General features: G+C 43.8%; 1 protein-coding gene across 1 annotated transcript in view; it reads left to right on the top strand.

The window, feature by feature from the left end:
- Window positions 1-6448: 6448 nt before the first annotated feature.
- ADGRG2 (adhesion G protein-coupled receptor G2) overlaps window positions 6449-23155 on the top strand; it is a 141045-nt gene continuing 124338 nt past the window's right edge. Inside the window, exon 1 of the mRNA XM_019524802.1 lies at window positions 6449-6615. The gene's annotated coding sequence lies outside the window, so the exon portion shown is untranslated. The remainder of the gene's footprint in view (window positions 6616-23155) is intronic.

Genomic DNA, 23155 nt, shown 5'->3' with positions numbered 1-23155 from the left:
CGGGGCTGAGCCTGGTTAGGCCCCCACTTCTGCCACCTATGGTGAGGGTACAAAGCCATAACTCCAAATAAGACAAGATTGAAATCTTATTTAATCTCATTTAAATCTTAGAGTACTGAGGAGGAATATAATAACCTCTAGGATGTGGATGGCGGGTGTGCTGCAACTATTTTATCTTAAACTGGCAACACAGTGACACAGATCCAGCATAATAACTAGTCCACCTTCTGAGCAATGCAGGAGGTAGGGCCAGGATATGCCTCACTTATTCCTGGCAGCTGTAATGGTCCATTAGGGCTGTAGGCAGCTGGCATGAACTAGCAGCCCTTAGACTGGTCTAATTTATGTGGGCAAATGGCCCTTTATCCCAGTGTAAGTGACTACCTAAGGTGCCAAGGAATAGCTGGCCCAAGATCTGAAGAATTTAAATGTAATCCTCAGCTGCAACTTAGAATCTGGGTCAACTATTCTAAGATGAAAGACAGATGCTAATTTAAGTTAATGCAGCCCCTTTGACCACAAGTTATATCATTGTAATTCTGCACTGATGAAGTAGGGGTGGTGCAAACTACAACATCATCTGTGATACTTGTCAGTTGTGACCATGAGGTTAACCATGCTTGTACACAGTATATCCTGTTTTGCTACATAGATTGTTAAATGTATCTTACAATCACCAACATGACTTCCACGGATAAGAGCTATGTGGTATGTAATGTGAATTTACACTGATTGGCTCTCTGTTCACTAGCTGCACTAACTGTATTATTGCAGCTACATGACATATGGGCAGCACAACAGTGTAGGCTAACATAATGATGGAGGTATTGTCCAGAGAAACAGAAACTTTGTGATGGTGTAAACATCCATGCACCTCTGAAAGACATTTTACATATGGATTCAAGGAATTTTTCAACCATGACAAGCTTGCTAGGGTGTTGCAAATGTTAGGTCTAGGGTAGACAAGTCTTCAAAAACATTCAAGGCACATACCCTTTACAAGTAAGAAAAAAGTGTTGTATTTCCATGCAGACTTCCCACCTGGAGGCCTTTCTGCACTGGCTTGTTTGGGAGCTTGTGGTAGCAATAGAGCTGGCCAGGAATATTTTTCATAAAAAAGGTTTACTTTGAAGTAAAAGGCTGATTTATCAGAACTGAAATGTTTTGTGGGCAAGTATTGATTTCAGTAAACTTCTGAAGAAGCATAGGCCATTTTATTGCCAGCTGTTGGGTGGGCTAATGCACTTCTAGGGCTTTCAGGCTGCATATCAAATTGACAGAGTGGGAAGTCCAGAACTCCAGGGAGTTGCAACTGAGCTGGGAACCTTGAAGATATGGGTCCCAAGCTCAAGTTCACTTAAAAAAAAATTTAAAATATGGAATAATATATTTAATTTTAAAATGTTTTCTCTATTTTGCCTTCCATAGGAAATTTAGAAAATTCTGTGTTTCATTCTAACTTAAACAATTTATTGTAAAAATTTCAGAACTCTGTGCTAAGCAGAAATTCTGGCTTTTGGCCAAGATAGAGCCTACCCCATCAGCTCCTCCCTTCACTGTGGGCCTTTCACCCAACCTTGATTGCTATTATGAGGCATGATTAAGGGCTTGGCAGCACAGCTTGCAGGAAAGAGCAGGACAACCTCTTTTCAATTGCCCTTGTCTTTCACTATGCTTTGTTTCGCTTTCAACTCCTGATACATCATTCTCCTTTCCCAGGCCTTTTTCCGCTCTCTTCCTTCTGTTTTACTTCTCAGTTTAATTTTCCTTTCTCTCCTTTTTTCTCTACCCATTTCTACCTGCTGGGCATGTGCTGTGCATTAGTAATGAGCAAGATAGTCATCTTTTAAGTCTAACAGTAAGTAGATGCAGGTGTACCCATCTAGACTTAATACTTTATGGAGGTGAAGTAATATATAAGATGTGGCCAGGCATTATTCTATTCAACTCTGTAAACAGAGAGTTGGATGGAATAATGAGTTAAAGGCTAGTAGGACCACTGGAAGCCCATCAAAGCTTTAACTGAATTTCCCTACTTCCCTCATGAGGTCAGCACTGAAACTTTATCAGTTAATATTATTACATGTGCAACTTTGTTCTCCACCTTTTTTAAGTTTGGCCAGTCCCCAGATGTTGTACACTTTCAAAACGGGCCAGTGTTCTGGGGTGTCATGAAGTCTTTCTGAGGTTCTATGAACAAGAAGAAACAACTGGGATTTAGGGTGGATCCAGTCATGTACTAGTCTTCTTGATCATCCAGATCGTAAGTGGGGAGAGAGAAGGCTTTGTTCACATAGACTCTCCCAGTTTACTGTCCTGCTGTTCCCCACAAGTTCTGCTGCCAAGCCCTTAACCATACCTCATAAGGAATCAAGGTGCTGTCTATTGCATTTTTTTCACAATTGGGGCAGGAAAACGTGTTGCAGCTGTGGCATTTAGTCGGTCCTCCATCCAAACCACCTTCTGCAAGTGTTTTTGTGTTTTGAAATAACTGAGAAGCAGCTACTCTTAGAGTAAATGAAAGTGTTAATGCAACTAGCATATTGTTAGTGGCTATACCAAAAGAGTATTGCTGTATGGATGCACTGACCAAACCACTGCAAAGCAAAACAAAAGCATCAAATGTATATGACTCACCTGGAAGGCATGAAAAATTATATTCTAAGGCGATTCATCCTTCTTGATCATTAAGATCATAAATGGGGAGAGAGAAGGCTTTGTTCACATAGACAGGCCTGGAGTGGAGAGTGAAAAGAAAGCTGTAAGTACTACTGTATTTACCTAGATCCAAGATAACTTCAAATTTAAGATGACCCCCCAATAATTAGATTCTATAGATGGAAAATTATAAAAGTGTTATAATTTTCCATGTATAGAATCTAATTAGTGGAAGGTTATCTTAAATTTTTCTCCCTGCCTACTGCTGTGGAGGGGGAAGCAGTGGTGAAGGGCAAGGGGTCAAACCCCTGCCCCTTGCCCCTGCTGTACCTGTCCCCACTACTGCCTGTCCCCACTGCCACCTGCACTTCCCAGTGCCTGCTTCCCACCATGTGCCCCACTGCCATGAACTCCCCCTGCCACCTGCCCGCCACCTTTGCCTGTGACTGCCCCTTCACTCCCTGCATCTCCATCCTGTTTCCCACTGCAACCTGCCCCCTGGCACCTGTACCTAACCCCTGCCACCTGTCCCCCTGTGCCAGGCCCCCCATTCTCTGCCCCCACTTACCTTTTACTGCAACTCTGGCTCCAAAGCAGTAAGCAGCAGCCCCAGCCCAGCCTGGCCAGGGAGAAGCGGCAGCAACTCCTGGCTTCTCCAGGTTGGGCCTTGAAGGACTGGAGCTGAAGCAGATGGTAAGTGGGAGTAGAGGCAGCTGGGAGGGGCAGGGTGTGTGATCTCTCACATGCTCCCTCCAAGTTGCACGTGCTAGTTTACCCCAGTGGGATATCCCTACCTCTTACTGCCCAGGGAATTCAGAATATTCCATTGGCTAGAGTACAGAAGGATGGAAATGGATGCTGTTATAAACCTGGATGAAGGCATGAGTAAGTAGAGACTAGTGGAGGTTTGTGAAATAAAGATCCTTCTCTTTCCTTCCAGGAAACCCATTGTATATCAACACAAAAAACCCTGATCCTTCTCTAAAACTATTTCTATAGAAAGTATTATTTTTAGCAGAGACCCATCATAGAATAATACCAAGATGCCCATGGGGCAGAATGCTAACATTCATTTCTTTTTTTGGCTAGGTCATACTAAAGAAGAGATGCTGCAGCTTAACACTGGAACACTGCAACCTTTTCCTAACCCTGTTTATCCCCAATATTTCTACTACTCCGTGAATCAGGCTGTTCTTTCCCAAACACTTTTCCTTAGCTTGGTACACAGAACCACAACTGCACAAAAGCACAATGATAAATATGTGTTAACTTGGCATTTTTCCACAGTCTCAGTGTGGCCTCCAAAATTTCTTTCCTGTGTCCCTCTCTCTTCTAGGGAGGTGAAGTAGTTTGGGAGTAATGCCTATCCCATATTTTCCTTCCCACATCTCCACATTCCAGGTAAACTTCTGTGGGGTTCCCATCCTTTCTGCCAAATTCTCTGTTTATTGCATGCAAAAACTAGCTTGCTATAGGCAGATACCCAGTGAAGCAACAGAGCTGCTTTGCTTCTTTGGAAGCTAAATTTCTAGCCAGTTTCTAGTCAACCTCATAGTACACACCAGACCTCCTCTCCCACTGCCTGTACAATAATTCCATCCCCTCTCCTCTTCTCCTCCCATCCTCCCAGAGTCTTAGATTATTTTTTACGTTTAAACTTAAAATAATTCCTGGTGAGCAACCTATGCCAGAGTGTTTAGTTATTTCTCTGTCTCTGAACATTGGCTAGAATATCATGTTGCCTGGATAGTTCATAAAAATCCAAGACTCTTGGTGTTAAAGTTAAAGTCTTAACAGTTTGGGCTCTGCACAGCCTGAGTTTACCAAATCTCACAGTCTGGGGTAATGGAGGGTCTCAAATTGGGAAAGACATGCTGGACAGCTGATTTGCTTCACTTGGCAATGTCTATTTCTAGCCTAAGACTCTGCTCCTCTTCCACTCTCCAGTGGTCAGCATAATCCCCACCCTACCCTGTCTCTGGATGCTGATAGCACTCTCACTGCCTCTGTGTAAGGATAGCATCTGCCTCTCTCTGACAGCACCCTTTCTAATTAGAAGGCCCTGTTTGATGACAGTAAATCACATTACATACTTTTTGATCACTAGTCATGCTCATTAAAGAGACCATCCTCTTTCTCCCTTCAACTAACTACAGAACTATCCAAAGACACTGTAATACCATAAAATTATGGAAATAACAAGTTGGCCTTGCTTCCTTATGACTTTTGTCTATTTTTCATTTAGTTTTCATTTTCATATGAACCCTAGCCATTTATTTCATAATGTTGACAGATTCAATATGAGTGTAGTTTGGATACTTTTGTAGAATCAGTCTACCAATTCAATTAAATATTATTTATGGATCAAATTTTCCTATACGTTTACCTTTCTTTGCAATAGACAAAATGCCGATTTGCAGTGACTCTCTATCCAGGAATTTTCATTAACATGAATACTAATGTATTATAAGATTTATATTAGGTTTATACTGTAACCCAGTATACAATTGAGGTTAATGAACATCTCAAATTTGAGTTTGTTTATTAATTCAACATATAGCAATATTCTTTAGTGTGCTGTGTCTCCTGTGGTTTATATGTAAGGATGCAGAGATAAATATACAATTTATATTTATTGACTATCCAACCATTTTTAACTGAGTCATCAAAGCTCTACTGACCCTAAGTTTTTTTTTGTTTTTTGTTTAACAACCTCAAGGAGAATGAGCCATTAGGGAACTTCTGGTCCTAGGTTTTCTTTTTTTTTCTGCATCAGGCAGACTGGAAAACACCCACAACAAACCCTATCAGTCACCAAGTGAGGAGTCACTAAATAAACCCAAGCCATATAAAATGCTTCCTTGTCAAAATTTCAGGGGTGTTGGTTGTAGCCATGTCAAAATGTGCTTTATTTTAACTCCATTCACATCCCTGAGATTGTAGGAGAGTGAACAAGAGGAGGATGCATTATTACTTCTGGACCTGCCAGTGTTTGAGTAAGAGTTTGTTGACAGGACAATGATCCCAAATTAACTAAGAAAGTATGTGTAAAGTGGGCTAGGTAATCTGCATCAAAGCCCTGCATAGACTATGTTATTCAGAATTACAGCAGCCTTAATGGGCTCCTATAGATGTGCAGGGAGCCTGCTCTGACATGCTGGAAATCCAGTCAACGCTGTTCCTAGGACTAGGGTGCCTTACTGAGAGGACCAGTTTCCTCAGGAAACTGAGGCCAGCCTGGACAACCTGTGACAGCAACCCCTCAGCCTGACTTCATTTCCCAGGATGTCCTCCCCTGTCATAGCCCTCCCTGCCCCCTGTCTTGGCACCCCCAGCATGGAGATGCAAAGCCCCTAAGACTTTCCCTCACAAAGGCAAATGCACATGACTCTTGCATTTTAAAAAACCCGCTGGACGACTGTATAACTCAGATTCAACATTTCATATTGATTTTAATGAATGCCCTACCATTTTATCCCTCAGGTGACTCTCAGCAGTCTCCTGGAGATTTATATCTAATTCCCGGAGACTCCAGGGCAATCCTGGAGGGGTGGGGACCCTACTCCCACTTTAGGCAGGTGGGGTGCCATACGCCAGGGGTGAGGGGTGTGGGAGGGAGCCGAGTTGCTTCCCAGGCTCCCCTGAGGAGGCTTTCAAGGCAAGAGAGCGGCGTGAGCCAGGGCCGGGCACCAGAGGTGGCCTCCCTGCTTGAAGGGACAAGAACAGCCGCGGGGCAACGGCGGCAGGCGCCGCCCGGCGGGAGGAGGGAGGGAGGGAGGAGGCGGCTGCAGCCGGGGCGGGGAAGCAGCCGGCAGCCACCTGCGAGGAGTCTCCGTGGCCGCCTAATGCCCAGTCCCCTGTCCCCTCCCCGCGCCGCCGCCTCCAGCCGCGCCAGCCGCGCCGGGCAGAGCACAACAGCTGGAGCCGGGGTCGGGGCAGGGGCTGCGCTGCCCGCAGGTGAGTGCCGGGACGGGGACGGGGACGGGGACGGGGACGGGACTGGCTGGGTTTAGCCCTCCAGCCTCCTCTGCCGTGCGGATCTGGGGGCAAGCAGACGGGGCGGCGGAGCCTCTGGACACATCTGGGACGCTGCCGAGCGGCTGTGCCCGGGCAGAGGGCGCCCAGCGGTGCTTGCGGGACAGGGAGAGCCTGCCCCCCTCCACGGGATCCAGCTGCCCCGGCCCGCCACGTGGCTGGGGGACATCACACGGGCTTTTAGCCCACCGCACGAATGGGTATTGCTGTCCCCCAGGCACGGGGGGCAGGCGGGGGCAAAAGGGTGGCTTGACCGGAGGGGCTGGGAGCTGGGTTCATGGCACCCCGAGAGGCACCCTGGTGTGAGGTGAGCATGCAGCAGGCAGCACACTGCTCTTCTGGTTTTGGGAGCGGGTGTGCCCCCAGCCGCTTGGTTTCCAGTAGGTTTTGGGGTAAAGCCTGGCCTGGCACCTTGGTGGTGACACGGAGGCTGGGTGTCTGCCCGAAAGCCAGGCATCGACTCCTAGAAAATGAGGGTTGAAAGGTACCCCAGAAGGGTGTCTAGTCTACCCTCTTGCTCAAAGCAGGACCACCCCAAGCTAGATTGTCCCAGCCAAAGCTTTGTCTACCTGGGTCTTAAAAAACTCCAAGGATGGAGATCCCACAGCCCCCTTGGGTAAAGTACCATGTGCTAACCCATTGCCGCACAGAGCGCACTCATTCCTGCTGGGGTTGCATCCCCCCTTTGCATGCAAGGAGCAGAGGGAGTGTGGTACCTTTCCTTTGCCCGCAGCAGCTCAGAAATGGGGCAACACTGAATGGGAGCCAGGGCACTGCCTCCGAATCAGAACTGCCCAGAGCTTAAATGCTGGAGGCTGCAAGTGAAAGAGGAACCCTGGTCATACCCACTTCTCTCTCGCTTTCAGCAGCCACTCTCTGCTGCTGTGTGACACAGGCCTGTTTGATGCATAAAGTTAACATGGGCTTAATGCCCTCAGAACAAGGGTTAGACCGTTCCCTGTTATTAGAGGGGGCCATTGGGTACATGTCAGCTGAATTCAGAGAACAAAATAAAAGATAACATGGAAGGGAGTGAAGCTCAGAGGTTAAAATGAGTGCTCCAAAGGGGGCATGGAGCAGAGCACACCAGACAGCACCCACTATCACTCAAATGTGTCTGAGGAGCCAGTGGACGCTGCACAGTGAAACTCTGCCCAGGGACATGAATGGACCAAGGACAGGAAAATTCACAGTTTCCAGGAGTCACCCCCCACACAGGCAGAGCCTCTTCCTGGTCAGATAGATTTCTAGCTTGGCTGGGGCCAGGAGGAGGTTGATTAGGAGGTCCCGGGACTTGGTAGGACAGCACATGGTGGGGCACTGGGCAAGATGGACTTATGGTCTGACCCAGTCAATGGTAGTTCTTATGCATATTCAGTGATGCATTTTTCATCCTTCATAGACTGGTTGCTAACTGGTTTTATAAAAGTGATTCTACATTGCTTTAATACAAAATATTTCTGTTTTTATAACACAAGGTTTCTCATTCGCTACTTACTGTTGGCTTATGCAGGTGAGGATTTTTGTTTAGGGTGGATGAACACTAAGCAGAACAGTTGTACACTAAGCTGTTAACGCTCTTTGGCTGCATCTGTGAGTGAACTGAGTGATTCTAGCAGTAGTAAGCGCACATACCCATGCTAGCTTTTCTAGCTGGAACAGGTCAAAATGGTAGTGAAGATGTGGCAGCATGTCTTTGTGTGTGGGCTAGCAACTAGCACACAACCCAGTCAAAGACCCTCTATTTAGTTATCTGTGCCAACATGTCTTCACAACTCCTTGTTACCTGTGTTATTTAGATTACACTTTATTCTTGCCCAGGCAGGAATCACACTTTCATCTTGCTGTACAGACACACCCAAATGGCGTCATTTTGTTTGTCACCATAATGTAGCAATTCTGCTAAGGTTCCCTTTTCTGCTTTTATACCGTAAGATTGTGGATAGACTTTAGCTTGCATTTTTGAAGTTACAAGTACCCTTGTCTTCAATGATGTCACTGAAATTGTTTGCAAAGATAAAGCAAGCAGGGTTTGGCTCTGTAAAGAGGGAAACATTTAAATTTACTGTTAAACTTCACAGTATAGAATCAGAAGTGTGAGCACTGAGTTAAACCTAAGAACAATAACTGAACTTTACCATGTTGTTGTTACAATATTTCACATTACCAGGAAAACCTACATATTGTAACTTATGTCTGAAAATAGACTGACGAGTCAAATATTTGAAAGCAAACACAGATTATATATAAGACATATATTGAGTTTGCTTCTGATTTTATGACGACTTTCTGTTGTTGCTTCTGCTACTTCTGTCATGGCAATCAGATTCTAAATGAGCTAATACTATTTTAAATAGATCTCCACATGTCAAATGGAGCCTGTGAACACAATTTCCTCTTTTGGACATTCCATATTGAATTCTAGGATTTAAAATTTTAATACTTTAAAAGAATTAGGTTCTGACTGTGTGTGAAGAATTAGGAAGAGATGGAGTTCCTATTGTTAAAACTAGTTAGCTTGTTATGCCATCTATACTATGTGTTCTTTTAGGCAGAACCCCATTGAAAACAGTGGGAAGTTTGTCTGAGGAGTGAAAAACTGAAGGATGTAGTTGAAGAATTACCTTGCATAAATTTGGACAGTTTATAGCTCTGAATATGAGACCTTTAGCTCTAAATATCAAGCCTTTGTGGTAGCAGAGGGGTGAATCCTGATTTTCTTGCTCATTAGTATTCCTGTCCAGATGTGAGTGATCAGGACTTGCTTGAAATCATGAAGTAATAGCCCAGTTTTACAGCTTTGCATGACTTCATTGTGGCTGGAATCTACATCAGATCAGAACCAAACAAGCTGTTCAGTTCCACAGGTTAAGTTCATTTGAATTTAAAAGATTCAGATGTGTCAGCCTTTTCAAATGTATATGGCTGCTTTAACATTTGCCTTAGTTGTTCTAGTTATTGATGGGATCTGACTAGATACGCAATTCAGGTTTTTGGGCTGTGAGCGGCCCTGCTGCCTTTTCAGTGTTCGTTTGCTGTCCTCTCTATGGTTGGCTCAAACTAGCGGTGGTCATCTCTTCTGCTCAATAAACTAAGATATTAGCTCTGTCTGGCTATGCCTGCATAACAAACTGAGTGATTCTAGCACTAATAAGCATACATCTTCACGCTAGTTTTAATCTAGCTAGAACATGTTAAAATAGTAGTGATGTGTTAACTTTTGCTTTCTGCTAATGTCTAGCATATGAGATATTGCAGAAAAAAGCTAGAAAAGCAAACTTATGAGATGTTCTTATATAAGAAGTCATTTAATCACCTGAAGAAGAAGCAGTCTGGGGAAACAGATATAAGTGAGATCATAAATAACTGTTTAGAAATGTTTGGTCGAAATAAAATGTATTTATTTACTAGATTTCAGAATAAATTACTAGAACTTGTTCTTAATATTTATATTTTGTGCTGTTAAAATGAGATAATGTCGTAGTTGCCAAAAAACTAACCAGAAATGTAGCATTAGACATGTTCTCATTTACAGTGTTTTTCAGGGTATTCATTGAAGAAGAAACTCTAAAAGATGTATAAAGTGCTAGCCAGAAAGAGTCACACATGACCAGGAATTAGTGTTTAGCAGCAGTACATACCACAGAGCAAATAAAGTGAAAAAATACATACATATTGATTAGAAAAAATAATTTTGTGCACCACTTTAAAAAATAAAATACTCTTACTCATAGTTTGGATATTTTTAAGATTAAAAAATTTCCATGTGTACTCTTAAGTGAATAATTTATTTTGGCTCTCTTCCTGGATTTATTAGACTTCTGGGCATGTCAGATTATGAATACTGCCAAATTTCACATTTTAATTTCTGTCTTCCAAGATCTAGAGTTGGAATACCTTCCTGTGACTTTTTTGCACCAACTTAATTCTGGATGTAAACTGATTTCAGTGACACTCAAAATAAATGTATTTGTCGTGTCTGAGATTTTGACAAGGATTTTCTGCTGCTGTTTATACCCTGAGTACCCCATTTATTTGCATAATTTGAATGAATTTGTGAGGTTATGTTTCCATGCTTCATGTTCATGCTTTGCCAGATTAGTTCTATCCTTGGTATGGTTAGTTTTGGGGGGAAATAATTGTTTTCTTATAAATGATAGCAGGCAAGCAAGAAGTCAGATTTGAGCGTCAGCTTTTTCAGGGCCTCTCTGTGTAAATATGTCCTCTCATCTCACATACCCACATCCACACACATGCACTGCAACAGCCAGGAGTGACAGCAACTAGATAAAGCTTTCTGTGGTGGTCAGGGCAAAGTGTACCCAGCCTCTTAAGGGCGCATACACCAACATTACTGTAGTTCCTCAAGCATTGCTGATATTGTGCTCCTTATATCAAATTATAAACTGATAACACTTTTCAGTTCTTACATTCTGGCCATTGGTGTACCAATAAAATTATCTGCTACATATTGCACCTTCCAGCTCAGGGATTTCCAACAGCTCTAGGAATGGGAGCCAAGAGACATGCTGAATCCATAAAGTCAAAAATGAAGTTTAGGAAGAAATCCCACAGTAGAATTTCACTTTCAAGATGCTTCTTTTTGGCTGTTCCTGCTGTGTCAGCCAGAAGAGCTTGAAAAGGAAATCAGGGGGAGAGTGGGAACAGCTGGTCTATAAACTGAGGAAAAAAGACTATTTAATTTTCTTTCATTTAAAGTAAGATGGAAAAAGTTTTCAAGCATAACCTTTCAGAAGGAAAAATGGAAATGTGAACTGAGCATTCTTCTTTCCCTTACTCCTTTACAATCTGTCCAGTTTGGAAAATACCTACTTTAATCTTTGCCTTGATAGTGTATGCCCTGTCTTCAAAGTATTTTTGTGCCCTACTCTTGCCTGCATGTTAAATTCAAACCCCATAAATGAAAAATGTGAAGGCCTTGCAAAACTTTGTCCTTGCCTATCTCTGCGCTTTCATCTCTCATAACTCCCGCCCCAGTCCCTGTTTCTACATTTCCAGGTACATGCCTATCTGTATGCCTAGAATCCTTTTCCTATTTGCCTCTGTAGCAGGACACTAGGGTGCCTGCTACTAGCATTGGTAATAGGGCTTGGCTGCCAATCAGCAGGGCAGCACAGCTGAAGGTTGCTTAGGCAACAGATTGGGTCAGCTGACCGCCAGGGGGCAGGGCCTGGCCTTTATAAGCAGAAAAGGCTGACTCCAGGGTCAATTCCCTTCTGGCAGCTTGAGGTGCAGGAGCTCTGTAGCTGAGCTGAGCAGCCTAACTGCCTGCATGATGATGTGGGGTAGAGAGAACCCTGGCAGGGAGGTATTGGAAGAGGATCAGGGTGGTGGTGGATGTATGTTGCAGCCACAAGGCTCATTTTGGGTTACAGCCGGGTTGGCTTAGAGTTACGTTAGAGCCAGGAGGCTTAGTTTATGTTAGAGCCAGTTGGCTCATGGTTGTGCTTGTTTACATTATACCGGAGGAGCGGGTGAGGCTGTAGGGGACGGAGGAGACCTCATTAGGAGCTCCCCAGTGGAGTGGGGGGGGTTCCTAGGTGCCCTGAGAGGCCCAGCATTCGGGTGCCACAGCTGGCACTGCGGGTGAGCACTGGAGAGAGGTGCGGTGTGTTGGGGTTGTGACCCCAGCCCCGTGGGGGGGTGGTATTTAGCCCAGTGGGGTGTAGGACCCAGGAGGAGGGTCAGGGGGCCAGGCACAGCTACAGGCCACCTGAGCCCCGGGCGCGCGAAGCGCGGGACAAGCCCCAGAGAGGGCGAGGGCGCGCGAAGCGCGGGACAAGCCCCAGAGAGGGCGAGGGCGCGCTTATTGAAGGCCCCGGAAGGGGCAAGTCCAGTAAGAGCCCAGTGAAGGCGAACGCGCGAGTAAGAGCCTAGAAAGGGTGAGCGACGGAGAGAAGTCCCGGAGAGGGGGCGAATCTAACGGGAGGCCCCGGGGAGGGCAGAATTCGAATCATAGGCCCCAGGGGGCGAGCGGCACCGGTTTTGTATAGAAGTCCTGGAGAGGGGCGGGCACGCGAGTAAAGCCTGGAGAGGGGCGGACATGCGGATCGGGGCCAGGAGGAGAAGGGCGCGACTAGAAGCCCAGAGAAGGGCGGGCGCGTGAATAGGAGCCCTGAGGGGGCACGTATACATTGGAGGGCAAATAGACGGAAGAGACCCTAGAGAGGGCACATGTTCAGAGACAAGACAACATCCGGAAGAACCGCGAGGCTTGGGGCTTGCTAAAGGGGAGGTAGGAGGCATGCGTAGCCCATAAGGCGGGGTGCACCTGATCATTGTACAAAGTAGGGGCCAGTACGAGAGCACCATGTCCAAGTGGACAGAAGGCAGCCTCCCATACAAAAATATATATAAAACCAAGACGTGGCAAGCGAGAAAGAGGGTGCATTCGAGACCCAACTTGGCATGTTAGGGGCGCCAGGGGAGATCGGCCGCTCCTGCGCCCCGCCCTGTGACAGCCTCCTTGTCAACTTAGATGAGCCCCTTTGGGAGCTAGTCTGCCATGCTTTTACTGTTCTGCTCCATGAGACATGCTTCATTCATGACATGTATAAACACTATGCCTCATCAAAGAAGTGCTAATATATATATATATATATATATGAACCTACCAGTAAAAATTTTCTTTGCCAGAGGAACTAACAAGACACATGTCAGGAATAACAACTCTACCATTTCTTGCATCCCTTCCTGCTGTCCTTCTTCTGTAATTTGTTTATTTAGCATTTAGGTTTCTCGCGTCAAATGATATGTTGTCTTTTATGTTGCTCCCACAGTATAGAGGAATGTTAACAGCAATAGAGCTCTTGCTGAGAAATACTCCACATGTAAGGGAATTTCTTGGAAGGTGTGGAAAGATCTGTAAGATGCTTCCTCTGTCATCTCTCAGCTTAGGGGTATGCAAGGCAGGGGAAAGGGAAGAGTATTGACATTGGGCTGCTCTAACTTACACCAGGACCTGAACCATTTTCAGAATGGCCTTGAAACAAAGTAGGCACTAAAGTGGCTTAAAGCAGTATACATCCCCATTTCTGCACCTATTGCAGGAATACAGGAACAAAGAGTTGGGGCCTCTGGGTACGTCTGTACCATGGATGTCTCTCAGCACTGCCCAGTTGCCCATTCTTACTCATGTGCTCCAAACCCAGAAGTGTAACTGAAGCTGCTCTGGAGCTGTCCCTAGTGGCTGTTCTGAAGCACTCCAGAGACTGTGGTCTTGAGAGCTGCCATAGAGGAATGACCTGAAATGTTTTCACTGGTGTGTATCTGGGCTTGGAGCACATCTGCAGGAGCAGGTGAGGAGGGTGGGCTTGGAAACAGCTTGGCTGGGACACGTGGTGGCATCATAGACATAGTTTGCCTCTGCAAAGCAACAGCCTTATTTTTACTCCCATATAGACGAGCTTAACATGATGCAGACTTTTGTATTAAAGCCATATTAAAATTAATTACAAATTCACAGGATAAAAGGCTAAGGTAAAAATGTGTCGTTTCCAGCCCCCCTCACCCACCTGCCAAGAATTTATTTCCATCTACAATTTAGCTGATGTTGTAAGAGGGCTGTGAGACAGCAGCTTGAGTACTATACATGTAACTATGTTCTGCTCCATGCAAACAGCTGCTAGCATATAACTTTTATTAAAAACAAAATATTAAATCTCTTTGGTAAAGAGTTTACAAAAGAAGGAAAGACATTGTTCTTGTTTTTAACTTAAAATGGTTGATATCACTTCAGTTAAACTTTACTCGTTACATGTTAGAAAGACTAGCTGAAATGTTTGTGCGATTAGTGTAGCTAAAGTAAAAAGTGATATTCTAACAAATAGGGAACCAAATTTCACAGGAGGTATGTCTGTTTTTGCAGCCTTTATTAAACACTGCCCAGTATTCATGAACACCAGGCTGTTATCAGTCAAATAATTCTTTTACTGTGTTCAGGAAAACATTCAGAAAAAATTAGGACAATATTGCTTAATGGATGCAGCTACTTCTGTTCTTAAGTCAGTGGATATTGTATGTGCCAAAAGTTACAGTGACATAAGACTTTCCAACATAAGTATCCTCCCCATTACATCTACCTCATCCAGCCAGGGTTTAAAAATAATATAGCAGCTTTACTACCCTCTGCTGCCAATCCGGAAAATATCAGAAGCCAATGGAAGAATCTGATAGTTTTATTCCCCATAAAGCAATAAGGAGCTGAGTGGGACCTAGACATGTACAGTGCTATAAGCATCTTCCATGCATCTTGCTCCTTCCTCCCTCCTAGCAGTTGACTCACTGGAGTAATACAGACTCTCTGTTGTCACAGAATGCAGGGAAAAAAAAGATTTACCATTCCAAAAGTACTATCTTCATTGGCAATGAAAACTTATCAAAATTGCAGTAAAATGCTAGTAGGATAGAAATATATACTCAGTGTAAGACAATATTAAAATGTAATGACAGGAGAGTGATCTACTGGAAACATACTTAAGTTCAATTAGCAAGAGTTGGAACCCTTATCCAGCTGAAGTCATTGGCACTGGGACCAAGATTTCACCATATTTTTTTCCCATATAACTGTTAATATTCTACTTCTGTAATAAGACAACCAACCCCTCTCCCCCAAAACCTAATAATTATGTAATGTTGGGAAAATAGTTTTATTCATACTGAAGGCATTTTAATGGGGTGATTGCAAAATAAGACATACATGATAGGCCCAACCATTGTTGATGAAATAATCCTAATGGGACCAGAATAAGTTAAAGTGCAACAGTGGACACATTGTGGTTAGATATAAATGGATAACCATGAAGATTATGTCAGAATTCCCAGTGGAAACCCCTTGTTTGCAGTGGCTTATGTTTTTATCTGTAAAAAGTTGTGCTGGTTTAAGTTTGACTTAACAGGATCCAATAGTTTGTTAATTAAATTTAAGAGGCTCAAAAAAGTTAAAGAACTGGTTTTCATATCCTTTTGCAATCAAATGTATACAAAAGGAATTGTAAAGTTTTACTGAAATTTTTAAAATTGAGTTTAACAGATAGGTGATACTTTGTGGCATATTAATGTTTATATTGAACACATTCTTTTTTATCTTTTTCATCTTTTTCACCATAAAGACTGAATTTGCCTTAAACTTATTGAAAATGTGTCTGCCAGGGCTAGAAGTTGCCTTAGGCCCCTCTTGAGTGCACTGCCACAATTACAGGTCTAGCTTCCTAAACCTACCTCTAGGTAAATTACACAGTCCAGTTATCTTAGTGATCCTCTTTAAGGGTGCTGTAGCATCCTGGGATGCCTTGAAATCGCTTCAAGGGTACTGTACAGTGTACAATGTTAGAGTTGCTAGGTGTAAAAGCAATTCAAGAGATAAGCCTAGAGATTTCAAACTGGAACTTAGTGTTAAAAAGATTCTGACCTGTTGTGGTCTTTCTGAGTTTTTTTTTTTGTAAAGAAGAATTGTTGTACTATTTTTCTGTAGTAAAAAAAATGGAGTAAAAACTAAGAGCTAGCATTTTCTGAAGGATGCCTGGAGTCTAATGAGGGGTGCCTTGAGTTTAAAAAAAGGTTGAGAACCACTGAGTTAGCTATTAGAGTAGGTTACAGGTCTTCTTCCCTGAATATGCAGTCAAGTTCAAAACATAGACCCAACTGTATTCAGCACATTTATTAAGTAACTCAAAAGCACCAATCTCAAAAAAATATTTATAATTCCTATACCATGAGCATTGAGGCAATGACCATCTGACATCAACTTTATTGGGCTGGCCACATCATCCGTATGTCCAGTTTCAGCTCCTGAAGCAAATCTTAATCTCCCAGCTCAGTCAAGGCATACACTCAAGAGAAAGTGTTTTAAGGACATCCTCAAGACCAACTTTGAAAAAATGCAACATCAACTAGTGAGAGACTGCCACCCAGCACCGCCCCAAATGGAGGAAGAGTCTGCTGCAAGGTTTTCAGTACTTTGATAAACTTATGACAACAAGAGGAGACAGAAAGGCAGAAACAGCATGTTGCAGACCAAATCAAGAATCTGGAGCCACTCATCCTGCATAGAAACACATGCCCAAGTTGCAGCAGAATCTGTTGGATCCCAGATCGGCCTCGTCAGCCAATCTTTAGACCCACAGATAAGGCAATCATCCTCAACTGCGAGGGACTGCCAAAGAAGATGTAATCTTATTTTTACCTAACTGTTTCTTACCAGTTCTTGTAATATAATCCCTTCAGACCAAATAACTGTATCTGGCAGAGAGAAGCAGCCTGCCCTAATGCAGCAGGCTTCCTGATTCTGTGTCAGTTGGTCTGTCAGCTTTCAGTGACACATCCTCCAAGTAGTCTTGAGCCACTTTCTCCACCTCTCCCTCCTTTTCTAGTGCCTTTGAGGTTTAAGATTCTCTTTTATCCTAGGCTCAGTCTTGGAAAGAGTAAACTGTTCTAGCCAGGATGGAGCAAGTGCAAAGGATAATTCCCCAACTGTTTCCTAAGGAACCTTACTGCTGCTCTTTAATTTCTTGTGGGTTCCCTCTCTATGGTCTTGTTTGATTTAATTCCTTGGGCTTTGGTAGGTTAATATCAAATAGATTACCTGAGTGATGTGTGATATTTATCTATTTATATCAGGGTGGGCAAAATATGGTCTGTGGGTCAGATGTGGCCCACCAGGCCATTCTATCTGGCCCGCAGGGCCCCCCAAAATTTAGAAAATTAATATTTATCTGCCCCTGGCTGCCTATCATGCGGCCCTCAATGGCTTGCTAAAACTCAGTAAGCAGCCGTCTGCCTGAAGTAACTGTCCACCCCTGATATATCTTTCTATCTAAACAACCCTCCAAAACAAACAAATACACAAAATACTACACACAGTTTCCTCATTCTCCATAGTATCCTTATAGGCAAAATCTCTGTGATAAATTCTTCTTGTGCTTGAATAGTGATGTCAACATATGGAGTTGAAAAAATTAATAAACAGCACTATTGCACCGTAATAAGACAATAATTGATGGAAGTCTTTTGTAATTCAAGTAACTAGCACAATGTAGGTCATATCAATAATCATATGACATTTCACTAAGTGTGACAAAGAACTGGGGTGGAGTTCTGTTCCTCTTTGTATGCATAAGTGGCAGCTTTCCAGCTGTGTAAGGGGTTGGGTTTTTTTGTACATTTAGGCTGTGTACAGACATTTGGGGAGGTTAAGGGGCTATTTTTAGTCCCCTGACCCCCAGATGAACAACCCCCATCCCACTTCTTCCCCTACCCCAACTTACTTGCTTTGCTCCCAGCACTAGTGAGCACAGGTAAAACTGGCACTGGTAAAACTGGAGTGGCTTGTGGGATGGGGGGTTTGGTGGACTTGGGGGTGGTTGTCCCACTGGATGTGGGGGGGGGAGAAGCTGGGGCACTGAAAGTAGTCTGGTGCTGGGGAGGGGAGGAAGGAGATAGGAAATGCACAGCCCTGCGGCTGGGGCCAGTGGTTGAGCTTTCCCAGCCCTGGGGCTGTGCTGGGAACTGTGCAGAAGTTCAGGACAGTTAGACAGGTCTAAAAATGGCCAACCTGATCTAAGTTAACCCTACCTCCAAGGTACTCTAGATCAGGTTGGCCATTTTTAGACTAATCTAAGTGTCCTGAACTTCTGTACAGTTCCCAGTGCAGCCCCAGAGCTAGGAAAGCCCAGCCACTGGCCACACATTTTGCTTTTCCTACATAGCTGTCCTGAACTTCTGTATAGTTTGCATTTAGATCCACCTAGCTAATATAAGGTCTGCACCTGGGCAAACTAAGTTAGATCAGGTGGCTGTTTTTAACCTGATCTAACCTTCCCCTAACCTCCCAAATGTCTCTACACAGCCTCAAGCACAGTTTGTGCTTCTTTTATCACCGCAGTATGGATGGGTAAGCATGCTCTGTCTACACATACCTGTACAGCGGGCTACACGCTAGCTAGGAATATATGCAGGTGCATACACACTTTCTAAGCGTAAGTCCTGGAAAAATGGCAATGGGAGAGGTGCCTCCTATATTTTAGTCTCAATTGCTGAATGGTTAGGGAACTTACCTAAAAAGCAGGAGGCCCAGGTTCTAAGCCCTTCCTTGTCCACAGCAGGTTTCTCTATCTTCCCAGTACAGTAGTCTAACCACCATACTACAGGTTAACCATTATTATAGGAGTCTATTCCTCATTGCTTTTTTTGAAGCTGAGCCACTGAACTTTACATTAAATAGTCATTGGATCAGGTGGATGGACTCTAGTGAGGAAGTTTCTGTTCCATTGTAAGTAAGAGCCCATGTTAGAGCTCCAGTTCACTCACTTGCACCACTTCCAGTTTGAGTTTTTCACCAAGGCCTCACATATTTCCCTTTCCTGGCTGCCCAGGGAGCCAGCTTCAAAATGAGTGCTGGAGAAGGGACTGGATAATGTCTAAAGTTGTGGTGTGGTAGTTAGAACACTGTTTTGGGCAGTCAGAGAAATACAGGTCTAAACCTCCTCTGGACAAGGGGGTGCGGGGCCTAGAATGCTGGTCTCCTAATTGCCCTAACCACTCAACCCTTGCAGCTGAAACATAGGAGGGTCCTTCTCTTCTTCTGTCATTTTCCAAGACTTAAGCTCAGGTATGTGCATATGTAGCTGCATACCATCCCAGCCAGTTTGTAACCAGTGCCTATGATCAGTCTATGCCATGGGTGGACAAAATACAGCCCATGGGCTGGATCTGGCCTGCCAACTGATTGGGTCTGTCCTGCAAGGGGCACCTACCAATTGATTTGATCTCACCTGTGGCTGCCCCTGCAGCGCACTACATGGGGCCGAGCCCCACTCAGGTCAGTTTTTGCCTGGGCTGCTTCCAATGTGGCTGAAGCCTCCTGAGTGCTGCTTGGTTCTTTTTGCCTCCAGCGGTGGCTCATCCTTCTGCTCTTGCTGTGCTGCTTTCAGCCAGGCAGCTCCTGCCCTTGTGTGCAGGGCTCTGGCTCCAGCTTCTGGCTGCCTTCCACCCATTCTTCCTGGGGGCAGCTATGGACTGCGGACCCTGGCATGCGCCCCCTGCTCCCTCCTCCCTTCCACCCAGCTGGGTCCTGGAGCCTAGCACGCAGGAAGCCTCCTCTCCCCCACAAGTGCACGTGCCCCCCAACACACGCACACACCCTCTGCCCCCCCTCCCCACACACACACACACGCCACAGGGCAGGGGCCACTCTGCGGTCCCATCCCATGATCTCAGCCTTGCCCACCTGTCTCACTCTAGAACACCGCTCCCCACCTGCCCATGGCCCCATCCCATGTAGGGAGTTTTGGTGAGTTGTTGCGTTGGCTGGGGGGGTGCAGGGTGTTGATCTGGCCCACAGCACCTCATTAAAACTCCCTGGGCCCAAATAATCTGCCCCCCCCACACACACAAATCTATGCACACATTCTTGCAGTGCACACAGCATGGGTAATAGAATCACAACCTATGTGTAGGTGCTAAAAATGCCACTTATGTGGCTAAAAAATTGCCAATTGGGTATACAAAGTAAAATGAAATTTGTCTTTGCAATTTAAGCAGTCAGCAATATTCCCGCAAATTCTTTTGGAGTTCATGACTTGCAGTCACTACAGCACATGCTGAGCTGTAATGTACTTTAATACATTCGGGCTGCTCAGCACTTGTGCTTAGAAGTTTCTGCATAGTGAATTTGTATCAGATGTGCTTAGTTTACAAATAAAAATATGTTGTTTTTCTAACTGCCAGCTTTGCAAATTCAGCCCAGGATCTTTGAGTCATGCTGAGTTCTTTCCTTTTCCATGATCATGAGTAATAATGGTTATGCAGGGTAAATTTTACTTTCCCTTGCACCTGCAACCCTATCATCTCTGAATAACATCTTCAGTTACACCTTTATAATTGCATTATGCTTCACGGTCTTTATTCCAAGCAAAGAGGCACAAGTCGCAATATGCATGTTCTCAATCCACAAATCTATTTGTAGAATGACCTGAAGTGCTAGTAGTAGTCAGCACTGCAAGTAGGGATAGGGCAAGTAGGACACTAGTTCCACGTGCCAAGTGAGGAGGGGCACCAAAATGGCCCTCCAGCCCTGCGGAGTCTGTGTTCTGGCAGTAAAAGCAGCCCTGCGGTGATGCTTTTGTAGCAAATTATAATGTATACATTTTGCTAAAAGCCTATGATAAGTTCGTCTATTCTACCAGTTTACACAGAATTCAAACAGAACATACTGTCTGATGATACAAAAATAGATAAAATGAAACAGTGGACAATAAAGTGCAAGAGGGGAATTCTGTTTGATTTTGGCCCTTATTCTTTGTGTAAGTAATTCAGTACACCTCAGGAGTATAGGGCAGGCTCTGACTTGTTAGAAGATACATTCTTTTTTCTTGAGTAGCCCAGTATTTAAAATCTTTTACCAACAGAGAAATCCATTTTCCTCTTATTTCTTAAAAAAAACAAAACAAACAAGACCACAAAGAGCGATTTAAGTCATTGATCTCATTGTTCCCACAAGAACATATTTTGTCCAAATATAGAGCATGACACCACCTGCCCAGGATGACTGCAGTTCTCATTAGAATGAATTGCAGGATCTTGTACTGCATTCTTCAACACATATCTTGTCTTAAAGATAGGGGAAATACTGGGTTAGTGAGTCTCAGGCCATTTGTCTGAAGGAGATTATAGATGTTATTTAACCATCCAAATAAGGGTTTATTTGGAAAAGGAGAGGCACCTAGAATGTAGGTGTAAAAGATCTAATTTTTATCCAGTAGTTTAGAATTCTTATTTGACCTAAGGTATTCACATTAACCGGTCCTATTTCAGAGCATATAAGCCCCCACACCCAACATAGAATTAGTTAGAGAAAAAAGCTACCTTAAAAAGTAATTAGGAATCGTCTCAGTTTTTGGGTGGACCACAGAGTCAGCACCCAATAACTCTGCTCCAGACAATAAAATGGATTGTACCTTACCTGCCAGTACTAGCCTTCTGCCTGTCTTTTTTTATATAGAACTCCACAAATGGCTTATTTTACTCTAGGGCTTACATTTTCAATATGTTTATTCCAGCTCAGATTGTTATTAAAATAGATTACAAGGTATTTAAATGAAGGCACCACCCCAATCTTGTTTCCTGCACAAATCAAATTTGTTCCCTCCTTTAATTCCCAAAACACCAGTGCCTTGGCGGTGTTGATTTCTAAGCTATTTGAGTTTCAATACTGCTGAAAAAGTATCCAATAACCTTTTGAGACGTATTTGGGATTGCCATTTAAAACACTTTATCTGCAGAAAACAAGACAGGGATAGTGTGTTGTTCAGTATCATGGGCATGTGGAATTCATTCCTTGTTTGCATGTGTTTTAAATCTTTCAAGAATAGATTAAAAAGTGGTGGCACAAGCAGGCTTCCTTATCAAATTCCGTCTTAGTTGGGAAACTATTTGGGAAGCTGTAATTACCAGAAAACATGGTTTCCAAATGTTTTGGACCATCTTATACAAATTGTATCTTAGTTTGTCATTTAAAAGGGAAAACAGATCAGACTTAAACTAGTCTTATGTTAGTGACAGCTGTTTATGCATTTCAAAGACCACAACACACACTATTTTCCTTAGAGCCCTTAATTTAATTATCAATAAATACAGGAACAGATCCTTAACTGGAGTCAGTGGGATTATAACAGTTTCACCATCTGGAAATCTGTCCGTATGGTTGTTCATATTCATGATACCTACTTGAGTTTTAGAGCCTCCCCTAGATCCTTTGTTTCATTCTTGGACTGGGGTGGTTGCAGGATTCTCTGTACTATGGCAGTCTCTTGGCAGTAATTACCTTACCATGCCTTACCTTGCCATTAATTGTCAGGTCCCTCCCAAGAAAGAAAAGCTGATAACTATCAAAACCCAAATGTGATAAACTATGAAAGGTTAAACTTAAATGTGGGATAGAAGAAGGCACAGATTGGATGAAGATGGAAAGGGCAAACTTGGCAATGCCTTTGTTGGAAGGCCTGAGCTGATCTGGCCCTAATTGAATTGCTGAAGGCCATGCAGTATTAACAGCAGGGTTGGAATTACAACTTGTCTTTTTGGACTCTGCCTTTGAACACCATCCTCCAGAATACACCACTCTCTCTCTATTATTTCTGCTGGTTGGGACTTAAACCAATAAGGGATGATGTTAGGCATGATGGCGTAAAGAAGATGAGCTTTGATTTGGAGATTGGGCAGTTTTACTTCGGTACTGTTGCAACTTTGTGATGAAATGTCTGGTTGCTGCTTCAAGTATTTCTAGGTTTAAGGGCAGTTCACTCTTCAGCTGTGGGGCTCTACATAGCATAGCCCCTTGATGGTCTTTGTTTTGAATTGCTGTTTTAGGATATTGCTATAGAATAAAGCCTTTCATTTATAGAAGGTGGGATTTTTTAAAAATCTTTCCATCCACATTTCTTCA

This window comes from Gavialis gangeticus, unplaced genomic scaffold (assembly GCF_001723915.1).
Source record: "Gavialis gangeticus isolate Ggan-Ray unplaced genomic scaffold, GavGan_comp1, whole genome shotgun sequence".
Classification (NCBI taxonomy): Eukaryota; Metazoa; Chordata; order Crocodylia; family Gavialidae; genus Gavialis; species Gavialis gangeticus.
The sequence above is the reverse complement of the archived record's forward strand: the minus strand, read 5'-3'. Positions and strand labels throughout refer to the sequence as shown.